Below are 12,708 nucleotides of genomic sequence, written 5' to 3'. Positions count from 1 at the left end.
AACCGTGACAAGCGTGTCTCGTGAACATATGTCTGTTAATAAACATGGCTCCCTTCCAATTTTGGTTGACCATGGCGGGGGTGACGAAAAACCCCGGGTCGATTTCGGAGGCCTTAAAATCCTGGTTAGCCATGAACTTTTTAAATGAATCAGTCTCCGGCAGTGAAAATCTCGTTTGCAATTCTTTTACAAGGAAATTAGTGTCTGCTAATTTATATGTCAGCCTGGATTTCATTAATTTGGATACGGAAAGAGCTCTTTTTAGAAATCTTGATTTGGAGGATTCTAATTTATTAAAGTCTTTGAGATTTAAAAATGGCCAAATCGCCTCTATTCCGTAACTTGCGATTGGAGCTTTTGCAAGATTGAAAAGTTTCAAAGCAGTGCTGACTGATGATCTGGGGAGAGAGTTTAGTTTGGAGGTGGCTAGAGTTGAAGCTCTCACTTTTTTCTCAATATGTTTAGAAAAAGAAATTCCGGAAGACTGAAAAGTTACTCCTAAATAGGTAAATTCGGTGACGAATTATGATTATGATTATGATACGGTTTTTCGTGATATACTGGATTAATCTGTAGATTGTCTTAGAGAATGTCCTCAGGATGGGCTAGGATTATTCTGCCAGACTTTGTTTCAAAAAGCTTTGAAAAATGATCGTAAAACATTCCTAGAATATATTATTGGAACAATCTTTGGATTGATCTATAGGATTAATATTTAGCGTTATCAAATCTTTACTTAGGATTATTCTTTTATGATAATTTTAGAGTGTTCTTAGGTTCTATAATATCATTTTAAGGTCAACATTAAGTGTGACAAATATTATCCCTAAATTATTTTTAAAATTAACCTCAGATTCTCCTAGAGTATTTCAAAATCTTTTATCATTGCGAACACTATGTTAATAAATTTGGTGCACGGATGCAGCCTCCTATAATTTAGGTTGGTCGCTGAAGTTCTCCAGCAGTTCCAGCACCAATTCGCATTAAGGTGCGAAGCTGCGAATAATATTCAGTTATCAAATCTAGTGTGCGTACCTGCGCACAGCATGGAGCGCGTATATGCGCGTGAGAAATGTGGGAGGGAGGGGGTCACGTGTCTGGTCCTGGTCGGGTGTCGGGTCTTTCTCTACAAATGGCTGTGGTCGTAAAAACGGCGCCTCCTCCGGTAGCCATTTATTGAACTGTTTAGGAGGAATGAAGAGACTTTTAGCATTAATTAATTTACTGCTTTGGCTCTAAAAGATTTGGAGATTTTATATATATTATTTAAATAGGACCCCCCCTTTGATTATGGAAAAATTACAGTTTCCACCGTGTTCTTATGATAATAATGAAAATCCCCCATAAAAATATATGAATGGCGACGATTTTGTGTAAGTAGCGGCGTGAAAAATGTAATTTTACCATATCAACAGCGGAAATTTTGCCTCTAAAAAGATAATTTGCTTCGACTTTACAGACAACCACCGCACTCTTTCCATTTTCATCACGTTTACCTGCGTGGCCGGATGTGGAAGTTCTATAATAGGTCAAAAAATGCATCATGAGGCATATATATAGGCAACCCGCTCTACTCGCTCTGGCAGAAAACGCGTCCCGCCGAGGCCGCCGAAAGATCGTCGCTGCTGCAATTGCTCGTTGACGTGCTGCATAGGCTCACCTTTGTCAGTCTCCGTGCACATTGATGTCATATTTATATCACTTTGACATCACATCGAATCGTTACCCCGCGCATCATAATCCTTTCCTATAAATTATTATTAGTGATTTGCAGAGTTGCACGCTTGTAATTTAGTAATCCGCGCAAGGCCGCTTTGAGCGCGCGTGTAAGACACAAACGATTGCAACCCGACTAGGGGTGAGAGAAATATCTTAATATTATATCTTTCTGGAATGCTGCACCACCCGCATTGAAAGACTGTACGGCGGCACAGTTTCCTTCCAAGTGTAAGGCGTATGTGAGTGCGTGTTTCTAGTGCAGCTTAATTCCCCTCCTTTCAAGGCCCATTCTGGCTCTGCCCTCCCGGGTAGAGTTTTAGCGAGATGTTTGCCAGGAATGGTGCCTTTTCTCACTATGTGCTTTTTTAAATTATATTGACAAACTGTTTTTTAACATGTATGTAAATTTTACGGTGAGAATAAACAATAAACAAACAAATGTTTTAAAGTGGAATGCGAGTGATTTTTTATTTAAAAAAAATGAAATTTCATGTAAAGTTAAGCCTAACCGACCTATTTTTTCCATGTACATCTGACCAAAAGTGCCCCGAAATCCAATTTTTCGAATTTTACCGGTTACGCCCTCTTTTTGAGCATAGGAAATTAATTGCTTCCGGGGTGAGAAAATTTATGAAAATTTAATAGTGAAAAGAAAAAAATGGTGCTTTTGAGTCTTGAAAGAAATTTTTTATTTTTTCAAAAATTGCAGATTTTCAAAAGGGGTCTGTGTTTGGCTTCATTAAAATTCACCTGTTCATAGTAGCGTCAAAAACTACCTATATTCAGAAAGCTGATTAAATTTCCAGTTTTCCCTCACTCAGCAAAATGTTCTCTAATTTACTATTTTCGAAACAAATTTCGTCTGAAAATTTCAGCTGGCTGTTAAAGAACGTTTAAATTTTTTTGGTGAAAAATCAAAATACCCAAAATTAAGTTAATTTATTCAAGAATCATCTCAGAAAAAATGATTTTTCATTTTAATAATTTCAATGATTTTCAGAAGCAAACTCGGACCCTTATGGCTATCAGAGACTGCGTATAGTATAAATAAATTTTTTATCTTGATTTTCAAGGACAGATTCATTGGCTACCATGTGCGAAAATTTCAAATTTTTCTGATAATGAAAATGTAGTTAAAATAATAATTGAGTTGCGCGCCGGCCACCTTCTGTAATGCAACCAGAAGCGACGGCGTGAAACGCCCCCCTCTGTTAGCCAGCAGCGCTGGCCGCTGATCAATCAGATTTTTTTTGGCCAATTTTCTCCGAAATTTACAGCGCTGCACTATGTTTCCTCACATGATTTGGAATCCTCTCATCGAGATCTATGGGACAGCCAGAGTTTTTTTTTGGGGAGGAAATGCGGAATTTCAGAAAAAAAATCGTGATTACACAATTCCGTTGAAAATTATCCATTTAAAACAATGCTAAGTTTGAGGCCGATTTTCTCGAAAATTTACAGTGCTGCCTATGTATTTTTTTAACTATACATTATTTTTAGGACCCAATCTGTGTGTGTGTTTAAGGATTATCAATCCTCTTTAATAATATGTTCATATATATTCGTTTATTGCCAAAACTATTCATACGTTTTCGAGTTTTAATCTGCTAGTTAAGAAATATTTCACAATGATATTATTTATGCTTTTGAAGTTATTTATTAGATGTGTATTTCCACAGGTCAATTCTGTCTACTAATAAAAGTCTACTAAAAAAAGTCTACTAAAAAAAGTCTACTAAATAAAGTCTACTAAATAAAGTCCTCGCTCGAACACGAATTATTGGGGGGAAGTCCAAATTCCACGTAGCATGATCCACCTTTTAACACCGACATTGTAAACTGGCGTGCTTGCTGTTGCTCAAATCAGACAACTTCTTTGGTGCGTCTGACGAAATTTTTAAGTGCTGAGTACATATATCTCATTAGCCAGCCGCGCTGACCCAACCAACTCTCGGCAGCCGATTGTAATCACGAGACTCCTCCTATATTAATGAAAATCAAAAGTAAATTCTGGGGTGCTTGAAAATTTTTCCTGACATTTTCCTTTTTTCATATAGTTAAGAGAATTTTACAGGAGTTTTTTTAATTCAAATATTTTTCCAAATGAATAGGATTGCATATTATATATGTTATCAGCTTTCAGAATCTGTTCTAATTTTTGCTTTTGGACCCATTTTGGTGCCGAGCTGCAACGCCCCTTATAAAATTTACCAATTTCAATTCCAGTATTTTTACATTATTTTTATTATATAGAATCAATGCTGAAGTGGTAATATATTTTTAATAAAATAAATATTCCTATTTCACGCTTTTTTATTGTTTCAACTATCAAAGAAGTACACGTATACGCGGGAAATTATCTAAATTTAATTGACAATCAAACAATCAATAAACAGCTATGTAGCTATATATAGCGTCCGTACATGCCAGAGAGTGAAGGAGGTGTTAGCGAGGCTTTTTAAATTAGCGTATTTCTACTGACCCGCAGTGTGCCTTCTCAACAGATCCTTCAAATTGCGTAAAACAGTATTCAACCGAAGGTTTGTAGCCTTAAGCTCTTTATTCTTTTCCCAAATTTCTCTCTCCTGGTTTTTTGTTTTCATCCTTGATTTTTTCACTGCTTCGTTGTTCTTGTTGCGTTTCTCCCTGTATTCTGGGCTATTTTTATCCACTTCTGCTCCTGCCTTTCCTCCGATGGAAAGCTTTCTAGCACCTGGAATTACCATATTTTTCCGGAATGAGTAGCCACTGGTGTTGAGCTCGGCATCGGCAACTGGGGCGAAGATCTGTTGGGGTGGAAGATGTGCAATATGCGTGGACCCTCCAATCGAGTTCCAGGTGGGATCAAAATATTGCCCTGAACCGGCGTTCGGAGCTGCCATCGAGTGTGGAGGCTGATTTGGAATATTTTCATTCAGGATGTTCTGAAACAAAATAATTTTTCTAATTAGCGGAATTTTCCATAGAGTAAGGTTCGAGGCCTTTTTTTGGTTTTATCCCGTCCATTATTTTATAGCACAAAACAAAGACTACCAGGGTTCGCCTTTTTGGAACGTTACGATGACCGCTGAATATTAAAATTCTCGGTCTTTCGGTGAAACATGTTAATTTTCTAAATATTATCATCGCGAACGGATATAATATGGGCGCACCAGTCCCACTGAAGGACTATCTTGCCTCTGCATCGAGGACTGCATTGAAACATTCGAAACGCTAGATAGAAAAAGCCAAATTTAATCACGCGCGCATGCTGGAAGGTGCAAACCAGCAAATAGCGAGTTTGCCTAGAGTTGTGCAACCGACAGCTAAGGCTGAGAAGCTTTTGTACCGAACTGTGTGTCCAACATGCTACACCCTAAAATTATAGCTATTCGTTTTTTTAAATTTATGCCTTACTGCCTGGGAAAATAAAAAATGAATTTAGAGATCACAAAGTCCCATTACAACACAAAATTAAAATGAGGAAAAATTGAGGCTTAATTTTTACTGGCCCACAGTGTCCCTCAAGAGCTACCTTCAATTTGGCTATAACACGTTTCAACCGATATATATGTTAATACTCCTCTCCCTAATTTCACTCTCTCGCCCTGACTTTTTCCCTTCTTCGTTATTTTTCTCGCTTTTCTCTTGATATTCTGTGGGCTATATTTTTATCTACTATTGCTCCCCTGCCTTTCTTCCGATTGCAAGCTTTCTAAAATCTGGCATAAACTGCTCACACATTATTACCATGTTGTTCTGGAAGTTGAGCTGATTGTCAGCCGCTGCTGCTGGAGCATAGATGATCTGTTGGGGTGGATGTGCAATTTGCGATGGCCCTCCAATTGAGTTCCAGTCAGGGCCGCGCCTTATGGGCAGAAGTTCCAAACAGTTTCCTCTATCCGGCAAGTATTCGTTCATCTCACTGAGTAAAGCTTCAGTGTCGGAATTAGAAATAACTGGTAATTCTGGTAATTCCTTCATCACACTCATTACCAGAGCATGCATTGGGTCTTCAGGCTGATTTTGAACATCTTCATTCACATTCTGAAACAATAAAATTTTTCTAATTAATAAGCGAAATTTTTGATTGAATGGGGTTCATCAGCGGGGACCAGATTCGTGCGACGCGCAGATATGGCGTCCGGTGGAAAAAACGGTCACGAAAAGAAGCAAGTTTTGGTCAATATTGTGACAAATAATTTGCATTACTTGCACTGATTGGGTCTTTTGGATTTTAAAATCAAACTCTTGACACTCGTACGGCAATCCAAAGAGAGCATTTTGTTTCCCACATTCAGACGCCATCTTTGATCTTCGCAGTGGGAACAAATTTTACCACACATCTGGACCCCACTGGGGTTATAATTAATGGCTTCTTTGTGTTAAGGTTTATTCTTAATCAAAATTCTCCCGGTAACTAAAGAGCTAGCCCGTCGTCTCGCATTGTTCAGGCTTTCTCAGGAGTGTTAAAACAATGGGTGGTATATTTGAGCAGTTCGGACTCGGAGATCTAAAACTGCGGCCACCCAATGTCAGAGATGGCAAAAAGTGGTTAGTTTATAGTGACTCGATGAAACGCTCAAATTGCTCAACGGGCTGGGAGTGCACACACAAAAAAATCTCTATCTGAGACACTTTTGGTATCTCTAACTGAGACACTTTGAAAAATGTTTCAAATTGAGATACTTTTCGGTGGAAGTGTCTCTAATTGAAACACTTTCCGAGAAAGTGTCTCAGTTACAAACGCTTTCTGAAAAAGTGTTTCAGATTGAAACGCTTGTACTTAATAGCTGTCTTTTGATGGTTGGGAAGTCTTGCAGACTTGGTCGTGGGACGTGGACAGCTGCTGGACAATGAGGACAATGATGACCAACTTTTGACTGCGTTGAGATATCGCACTTTGGAATTTTCAATGCCCAGCCTAGTTTTTGACCCTGAACAAGATTCAATTTACAAAACATTCCCAGGTCGAAGGTCGAGGTCACCTTTTTCAACCTTTTTTCGAAAATTCAAAATTAAGTGATGATAGCCCCTAGAGGTAGACCTAGAAGGGTCGAAATAACCTCAAAGTTTTAGGTCAAAGGTCTAGGTTATAAAAATTGAATTTTTTTATTTGAAACTCAATTTTAAAATTAAAGACATCGAATTTTTTTGATAGCCAATTAGTAGAGCATGAAAAATTGAGTCAAAATTACGAATAGTATGTTGCCTCATTTTTTTAATAAAAAATTTAAACTTCGAAAAACCTTGTTTTTGTGAGGCCGGTAAAAAACAATGATCAACTAAATCTCGACTTTTAATCATCCGATTTTGAAAAACCGCATACCGTTAGACTCGTATCGCCGTCTCCAAGTGCACTAAAGGGGTACAAGGCCCACCAACCCCCAACCTCCTTTTTACCCCCTCAATAACGTGAATTTAGCATTTTTTCGACCGTTTCAACACCTTAGCACGACGTTGACGAGTAATTGTCTTCTTCAAACCAATTCAATTACTTAGTTCACTTCAAGACGAGTCAAACGGTACTTAATTTTTGTTTTCACTTAGAGACGGCGAGACGAGTCTAACGGTATGCGGTTTTTCAAAATCGGATGATTAAAAGTCGAGATTTAGTTGATCATTGTTTTTTACCGGCCTCACAAAAACAAGGTTTTTTGAAGTTTATTAAAAAAATGAGGCAACACACTATTCGTAATTTTGACTCAATTTTTCATGCTCTACTAATAGAATAGAATAGAATATTTATTAAACGCCAACGGCGTACAACTATTTCCAGCATTTATATGAGGCAGCTTTGGTTAAAGTCAAAGGTTTTAAAGGACAATCAAGAATGTGGTACATACTATACAGATCAGCATTACAATAACTACATTTACATTTGTCGGTAACATCCAGGTGAAAACAAGAATTTGTGCAAATAAGAAAATGATACCCATGAAATGAATATCTGGTTAACATGGAACGATCCTTACAATTCGTTTTCTTCCAATCGGTATTTAACATTGCGGGAGTATAATAGAATTTTGGATCAATATTTTGCTTTTTAATATTCATATTACTTACAAACTTGACAAAAGCTTCGGAACAAGTGAGAGAGAATTTTGATTTTAGCTCATTAACGAATAGGTCGGTCTGTACAAGTTCATAAACCAATCTCGAACGCATTCGTTTATCAACGCCCAGTGCCTTTTTAAAGAATCTAGATTTAGCACTTTCTAATTTATTGAAATCATTTAAATTTAAATGAGACCAAATAGCTTCAATACCGTAGGATGCAACAGGCGAGATTGCTAAATTAAATAGCTTCGTAGCCGTATCAATAGAGGACTTACATAGATTTTTTATTTTTAATGTTGCGAAAATAGAGGCCTTAACCCTTCGATCAATGTGTTGACTAAAACAAGTACCAGATGCTTGAAATGTTACGCCTAGATAGTTGACTGAAGAGGAAAATTTTAGGTTATTTTCAGATTCCCAAGATTTTTCAATTTTACTATATCTACCCAGACCTTTGTTTCTAAATTTTATAATCTGACATTTATCCCAATTTAAATAAAGAGACATTTTGCCTAAGTAGGTTTTAATATCACAAATGAGATCTTGGAAAACGAGCAGATTTTCGCTATACAAAACAATATCATCCGCGTACATTATTGCCTTAACATCAGGATAGTCCACTAGCAGATCGTTAAAATCGCTGATGGCAAAAATGAACAAAAAAGGGGATAAACTGCCTCCTTGTTTAACACCATTACTCTGAGTGATTTTCTTAGAAGTTATGATCCCATCGTCGATTTGCAAAAAATTTATATCTAAAATGTCTGCCATTAAATTTAATTCATGAAAAGTTAACTTCTTACTATCGATAATTTTGCGGTAAATGTATTTTCGATCAATGGAATCAAAAGCTTTTTTCATATCAAGAAATAGACCATAAAGAGGCTTTCTTTATATGTACACAGTTAATTCAATGGCTCTGATTAAAGTATTTACTGCTTGAATAGTAGATTTTCCTTTTAAGAAACCAAATTGGTTTGCAGGAATATTATCTGCTAAACAGGAATAAACTCTTTTGTTTAACATGCGGTCAAGTAAATTACATAAAGAAGAGGAGATATTAATTCCGCGATAATTATTGACATCGTCTGGGTTACCCTTATTTTTAAATAAAAGTTTTAGATTTGAGACTTTCCAACTATCAGGGACTCTGCCTAATACAAGACAGTTATTAAAAAATTTGGTGAGCTCTACTAATTGGCTATCAAAAAAATTCGATATCTTCAATTTTAAAATTGAGTTTCAAATAAAAAAAATTCAATTTTTATAACCTAGACCTTTGACCTAAAACTTTGAGGTTATTTCGACCCTTCTAGGTCTACCTCTAGGGGCTATCATCACTTAATTTTGAAATTTCGAAAAAATGTCGAAAAATGTGACCTTGACCTTTGACCTACCACTTTGAGGTCAACATAAAAGTTGTTTGTCTTGTTGAGACAAGTTAAACGGTTTTTTAATTTTTGTTCTAGGACCAGCCTGAGCAAAGTTATTAAGTACTAAAAATTATCAGGGTCATGTCAGGTATAGACCCTGATGGTCATTTCGACCCTCCTAGGTCTACCCTAGGCCCTCTAGGGGCTATCATCACTTAATTTTGAATTTTCGAAAAAAGGTTGAAAAAGGTGACCTTGACCTTCAACCTGGGAATGTTTTGTAAATTGAATCTTGTTCAGGGTCAAAAACTAGGCTGGGCATTGAAAATTCCAAAGTGATATCTCAACGCAGTCAAAAGTTGGTCATCATTGTCCTCATTGTCCAGCAGCTGTCCACGTCCACAGAGACACTTTCTCGGAAAGTGTTTCAATTAGATACACTTCCACCGAAAAGTATCTCAATTTGAAACATTTTTCAAAGTGTCTCAGATAGAGATTTTGTGTGTGTGTGTGTGTGTGTGTGTGTGTGTGTGTGTGTGTGTGTGTGGGAGGCGCACCGGCGCAGACTCGCCACTTGCTGGTTTACGCCCCTTTCCAGTGGCTTTACTGGCTTTACTTTATAGACGAATATATAGAAAACCTCGGTGTGGGCGGGAGGTGAAATGATAGCCGCATTGGGCCCAAGCTCCTTTGCGGGCCACTCACAATCAGGCACCATAATATATATATATATGTTATCCGCTCGGCATGTATTTTGTGCGTTCATCAGGCCCAATTTTTGCTGCCCTAGCAGGATTGTACACTATAGTGATGCAATCAACCTGGACCTGCTCATACCCGATTTTTTAACTCATCTCATGGCTTATGAGCGCAACTGACCCAATATTCAGGGCCCGAGTGCGTCCGCTCACGGTGAAATTGGAACGTGTTTTTCGATTTCCCAGCACCTATAATTCACTTTCTTTTATCTTAAAATTTCATTGCTTCTTAATTCCTAAAATATAAACTTATATTGTCTACTCTGAATAATTGAATGATAAATTTTTTGAACGGCATCTTTTTGAAATGAACTGAACGGCAAGGACAACGCCGAAGACCTGCTGCTGCCTCCAGACCTGAAGGAGACCATCCTCCAAGACCTGAACAACGAGCTTCTCGAAGGCATTAATTCTTCTTGAAATAACGCCTCGCGGTATTTTTCACTGTCAATTCAGCAGCCATCCAGCTGATGAGCCCGACGCCGCCGCTGCTCTCGCTGAGTCAGCTGGCGGCGCCGCAGCCGCCTCCGCTCTCGGCGCCACCGCTCCCACCAGGCCAGGGCATTCATTACCATGCACATGTAAATCCGCGAGGTGGTCGACCTGCTTTTGGACCAGGTTGAACACGAGGTTCGCTCGCGCAAGCGCCCCAGGCCCTTTGGATGCGGCGCCGACGACGAACTGGCCGCGAAATTGATGCGGCCGGCGCCGCGGCTGTCCCAACTCGACGGTGCCGACGACAGCTCGAGCGATTCTGAAGAATCGAGCAAACCCGACAACTCTGAGGTCGAAACGTCCCTTCGAGGCGTTTGCGACTCGGACGAGGGCCCCGTCAAGTGCAAATCCTGCAAACGCACCTACAGAACAAAGGCGTGTTACGACAAACACCTGCCGTCGTGCACGGAGGTGAGCAGCGAGTCGAGTGACGAGTCCGACGACGTCTCGGGTCAGCGCCAAGACTGCCAAGTTCAGCACGGTGGTGGAGAAGACCAAGCTGGTCGTCATGCAGAGTCCGGACAAGAATCAAAAGCGGAAAAGAGAGTCGCGCGCTGCCAAGCCGTCGGACTCGCAACCACCGTTGCAGCACCAACACAGCAGCACGTCCACCACCACCACCATCCCAATATCCCATGCAGCACCAGGTGCAATACCAGCAGCCGAGCGTGTCGGAAAAGACGAATTTCGCGCCCCAGCTTTACCACCACCAGGAGGCGACGCCGCAGATCGTGCTGGGGCAGAACGCGGCCCCGATTCACGTGGCGCCGCCGACCGTGTACTACATCAACGTGGCGCCGCCGCCGCCCCGCAGCCGGCCAAGCAGAAACTCTACGGAAACGTCGTCTACACCGCCAGGAGCGGCGCCGCCTTCGTCACGCAGGCGCCGCTCATGCAAAACCACATGACCTTTCTCGGGGCTGGCGGGCGTAACCCTTGGAGCTCGCCGGGTTTCCCCTGAAACTGCAACTTTTGGCGGGTCGTTCCTTCGGCGAAAATTTTTACAGGCAGAGAATTTTGATTTTTTTTCAGCTACAGGTACCATACAATTAATCTTCCTTTCGGCAGTTTCAATCTACTTTTATAGAGCTTCCAGGTTACTTTGAACGCAGCAAAAATTCTAACTCCCTTTTTTATAACCCTTGTTTAATTCAACACTGCAAAAGCGTGTTATTATTATTATTATGAAGAATCAACTTTGATTTTTTTAATGAGTAACATTTTCTGGCAATTGAGATACAAATTACCAACATTTTCCACCAAATATGACACCCGTAACATAACGAAATTAGAGATTTTAACGTCCGCAACTGCTGGGAAACCGATTCGCTCTAAATATGAAAATAAATATCCGCGGAGAGGCAGGTTTGTTTTATTTTAATTTACTTACAACGAGAGGAAATATTTAGTGTGCAGGTTTCTATACAAAATGGGCCAAACACCACTTGATTGTGGAAAACTTCAGGGTTTTTTTACTTCTTAATATACGCAGATTAAGGCAATTATTTCTTGCGAGTAAAATTACAAGTGTGAAGTAAGAGTAAGTATATTAACCACTTATTTGTGCGGAAGATAAATTTAAAACAAAATATTGCTTACCGGTGGTTTTGGGTCTAGTTTGTCATCGAAACACTGTAACTTTTGTTCTTCCTGTGAATTACGGCCGTGAGACACCACCTGTAACCGCTCCATTTCAGAGTCTCCCTTAGACTGAACTCAAACTATGGTTGGGAGCGTATGTGAGCCCTCATCTCCCCTTTAAGTGCGCAAGTGCAGGGTAAAATTACGAAATATATACCATACCCTTTTTTGGAGAGGGGGGAATCGGGAGAGCTCTGCTCTTCTGTCTATATACCTGCTACCGTCTCTACCGACTAGAGCTCAGTCGAAAGGTAGCTGGAGAGCTGTTCGGATCGGATACCTGCGTGGACAATATGCACTCTCAGGATTGTCAAAACAACATCAACGGGCCAGATGGAGAAGGAAGCAGCACCATGAACTTATTTTACTTAAGCTTGCAGGCAGGTGCAACTCACAATCAGCAAAACGGTGTTCCAAATGGGAATGTTGAATATCCATCGACGCCCGAATCTAACCAGTCTTTAGACTTGCCGACGGAAAGTACTTCCTTGCCAGGCATCAGCTCACTGCTCATGAAAGGCTATCAGCATCCGGATCATCATGTCTTGGAGCAGATGATCTACACAGGCAACGACGAGAGAACCGACTTTACTTGGTTCCAACCGAACAATGACGCAGTTCCTCCCGGCTATCCCCCCAGCAGCGCCCAGTTTACACCACTCTCACACCCAGTCAACAGAGAT

This window comes from Cloeon dipterum, chromosome 1 (genome assembly GCF_949628265.1).
Source record: "Cloeon dipterum chromosome 1, ieCloDipt1.1, whole genome shotgun sequence".
Classification (NCBI taxonomy): domain Eukaryota; kingdom Metazoa; phylum Arthropoda; class Insecta; order Ephemeroptera; family Baetidae; genus Cloeon; species Cloeon dipterum.
The sequence above is the reverse complement of the archived record's forward strand: the minus strand, read 5'-3'. Positions refer to the sequence as shown.